This window comes from Engystomops pustulosus, chromosome 2, assembly GCF_040894005.1.
Source record: "Engystomops pustulosus chromosome 2, aEngPut4.maternal, whole genome shotgun sequence".
In the NCBI taxonomy this organism is placed as follows: Eukaryota; Metazoa; Chordata; class Amphibia; order Anura; family Leptodactylidae; genus Engystomops; species Engystomops pustulosus.
The window spans coordinates 42,807,693-42,811,935 of NC_092412.1; the positions used below are offsets into that span (position 1 = coordinate 42,807,693).

The following is a 4,243-nucleotide window of genomic DNA, read 5'->3' on the forward strand; positions in this document are numbered from 1 at the left end:
CGCGGGGTGGCCATACACAGACATGTAAAGGATCTCACTATGCGGCAGAAGATCTCAAAATAGTATGGTCTTGAAAAGATGATGATCACGTGACACTTATGTTAATTCCAAGTAAAAAGATAGTAAGTATGGAAGTACACATGGACTTGATGGTAGGATATGCGTCATTGTGGGTGTAATGCTGTTGATGGGGTATATAAAACCACAGTAAAAAGTAAGGAAAGCCCCATCAGTAAACTCAGCCCCTACCTAATTGGCAATCCTAGCCTAGATGGTAGGTGACAACTTTGTTCCCTTCATTTCCTTCAAGGTACTAAAGTGAGACACAGAAACAAAAACAGAACAAAAAACACAGGAGGAAATGCAGGACAGTGGGAAGCCAGACTTCCACTAATAAGAATGTCAAAGAGCAATTGTCAAAAATGTATACAGAATGGGGCACATTTACTTACCCAGGCCTGCGAGTTCCCCGAAAGTACATTGTCCGACGATAATGTACCGTGCCGCGATTCACTAAGATTGTGCGCCTGATATCCTGCATTTGTCCCTTCCCCGCTCAGGTCCGACGGAGTTCACCTTCTTCTTCCCGGTGCATGTAAGTGCTTGGGCTTGCAACACAATTTGAAAATTACATCCTGCACTCAGTCCGAATCAGTCGGATCGTCCGACGATACGACCCCCGATTTCTGTTGCATGAAAGCCAGCACAGCTGCGCCAAAATCCCATTGCATGCAACACAATCCCCAGTTAAATACCTTTACCAGCGGTACTGCAAACTTTCGTTGGAGAAACCAACAAAAGTTTGGCCGCGGACCCTTAGTAAATAAGCCCCAATGTTTCAGTATGTATACAGAATGTTTTAAAAATGAATACAGAAATATACCTGAGGTCTGCTTCTTTGTGCTTCAGAATCCTCTGCTCCTTACTGAAGACTGATCTGAGTGGTAAAGTCAGCAGTTTAGCAGATATGATGGGCTGTTTTACAAAAAGTTTTAAAACATTCTTTTTTGTATGACTATTCGAACTGTTATTACGTAATTCAATGAAGAAATTCAGTAATGATAGCCTCCCATTGTACATGTAAGTGGCAATGTAAAGAACATAAGCAGCATATATACTCTTTTCTTTACAATGTACTTTAAAGTGCTCTAAAAATAAAAAAGGAAAAGTAATTTTTTAATAAATTTTATTATAAGGCATGGCAAACCCTTCCATTGGATACATTCATGAGGTGTCCCGTATGCATTATCTCATCTTATATCATCTCATGAATCATCTAATCCACAGTGAAGATGACAATCATACTTTAGATCCAACTTTTTAAGCATCATTCTAAGCCTTGTCTGTTGTAAAAATTCCACTAGCGAATATGAATCCATTTCTTTGAAAAACGTGAGCATTTTATACGACTGACATTGTACTGCATATTCATGAAATTGCTTTTATCCTATGACCCATCAGTCAGGAGAACATACACAGACTTCATACCCAGCTCCTTTTCCCTCATCCAGCCTATTGCAGCACCACCTGAAATGTGTCCACCTTGTCAACAGGTTCCCGAGTTATTCCAGTAAGATTAATACAGAACTCCTAAAGCTTTGGATTTAATTTGCGTAGTATGTAACACCGGAAAGTGTCCTCAATATCCATTGTCCTTGCATTGACCAAGAAGATGGGGAACTCTATGATCTCATGAAAGTATTCGCAGGTATTGCCTTTCTCACAGTAGTAATTCTTCAGGAGCTTCTTCAGAACATCCTTCACTCTTCTGGTGTCCAACCTTAATTCTGTGAGTTTAGCCTTCAGCTCATCTTTACTCATTGTATTTATACAGCAATTGGAAGGGGCCAGTGGAAACGTTAAGGTTCCTTAAAGATCTTTATGGGTTCGGGTACGAAACCCGAAACTCAATGCTCACCCCCCACTGGTTAAACCTGCGTTCATTACCATTGCTACTGACGACCTCAAAGGGCCACCAGCATTTAAATACTGCCGGTGGTTTTGGTGCCATCGATCACAAATGGCGAAGGTGAGCTGAATGCCGAATCCGAACTTTTGGCTGAAGCCTGGTTTTCGGGGACCTGAACTCACAATGTTTGGCACGCTCATCACTAGCCATTGACAAAAGAAATTTCTTTGTAAGAGATCACTGAAGTCACCAGCACCAGGTTAAATAGGATGAATCCCTTGGTCTTCCTACCGTCTTGATTCTCGCCTTCACCCCAGCAGAGAAATTCACATTCTTTCTGTCATCCTCCTGACAGCTCACGTTTTGCAGGGGCTTTTAAGGGGAAATTTACAAATAATTAGGGTATGGAAAATAACTCTTAGCATTCCTTCATCTTCAAAATCATCTAGAAAGAGAAACTTTTTTGCCTGAGATGAGCCAATTCAAGAGGCTAGAGGGGAAACATTACTTCAGGTGCCCATATCTTGCTCTCTATAGTATCTAGAATCATGTTTTTGGTACCATATTAAAGCTAAAAATAACATCAGCTAATATACAGGTGCAGAGATAAGGGTAATTAAAGACCTAGATGGGAACTGGATCTTTATATACAGCTCACATTTCCCAACTCTCTTTGTCTCCAATTATATAACTCAGAGAACCACAAGAGATTTTAAGCTTTAATATGGTTTTAGGCACTATATAGCCCACAACTGCAAAAAAGTGACTCTTCTATACCGCCCTCCTCTGAATAGGAAGGACATGTCTTATCTTTCGTGGCGCGGCCGCCCGGCCATGTCATGGTGCGGTGAGACACAGTGTGCCATTGATCTCTATTGTGGCCGTAATCTGGTTATTGTCCACAATAACTGTCATGTGCATGTGGCCTTAGGCTACATTCACACTGCCGTATGGGGGACATATATACGGACGGCGTATATACGTCCCTCATGGCCGGCAATGGGCGCACAGTGCTGTATGAGGGGGTACGGTGCAGCAAAAGCGCGGCACCATACCGTTCCATTGCCGAGAGAAAGATAGAACATGTCCTATCTTTCCCCGGTACACGGCGCCGTGCACCATGTTTCTCTATGGAAAGGGGCGTGTTAAGCAGCACTCATCCCCTCCTCCTCCCCGGCGCCGTGAATTTTGCCTTAGTTGGGATATTATGCTTTTACGCTATATTAGGACAGTTCTTTTGTCTTTTCATACTTGTAATATTTTCTAACTTCACATTTCTATATTTGGAAGCGGTACACGGGTATAGCCATGATGCATATTCTATAGCAGTGTTTCGCCACTATGACTATGTGAAACAAGTGGTACAGAAGTCTTTTGACAGAAGTCTTTTGACTCCCTCTGGGACTGTTTCTAAGTTCTGCAGCTCCTATAGCTACAACGCTGGCAATAAAGTTGAGGACAATATATATTTATAGCACTTGAATTTTGTGGTTTTGGCGCATTTGTTATGTATCTGTTGAATTTTCTTGGCCTCTGTCTTATAACTTGTATTCTCTAACTGTCATCAGTCCTGTCTGCAGTTTTCATCATCCTGGAGATGTTGGCTATTTTGGGAGATCTTGAAACAATTTACAGATTTGAAGCTGCCATAAAGGCATGCATGAGAAATGACATCTGTAGATATTAATAAAACACTTGTTCTCGTGGCACTATGAGCTGGTTCAGGGCAGGATAAAAATAATCATGTGTTAGCAGGTTCTGTCAGTAAAAAAAAAACAGTGTCTTATTATACTAGGGATACAGTACTTGAGGCTTCAAGGAATGACTAAAAGAAGACTGGCGGGAAGACCCTAGAGATATGCTGTTCATCTCCGGTACTAAGGACTGTCATTGTGTCAATCATCATGGTTCTTGTGTGTGTGGTTAATCCGTCCCACCAGGTTACTACAGATTGGACCTGGTTAAAGAATCGGAGCCAAACACTTTAAAAACAATGGAATCTTGTTGTTTCCCCTACGGATCTGATATTGAGAACCTATTGTAAGGACAGGTCATCGATATCTGTTGCCAGGGAAAAAAAACTTTGTCTCTCATTTCAAGGGTACTTTTGGCTTTTTGTGCCCCATTTTCACTTCAGGCTCCTAAATATGGAAGGACCTCTGTACAGATTTTTTGATTGGACAGGCCTACAGTACTAGTAGTGACTACACAGCCCCCAACTTATGTTGTTCCCATTTCTGAAGGACCCCTAGTCTACAAGTGCGCTGTTGTGATCCCTTGTGTTTCTTCCTACAAGCCGCTGCTATCTGTGATTGTGTGAAACCAAGGATGATG

The 4,243-nt window shown here is 41.8% G+C and overlaps 1 pseudogene; it reads right to left on the minus strand.

Moving 5' to 3' along the window:
• Positions 1-1,360: 1,360 nt before the first annotated feature.
• LOC140117025 (3'-5' exoribonuclease 1-like) lies at positions 1,361-3,778 on the minus strand (annotated as a pseudogene).
• Between the last annotated feature and the right edge of the window lie 465 nt (positions 3,779-4,243).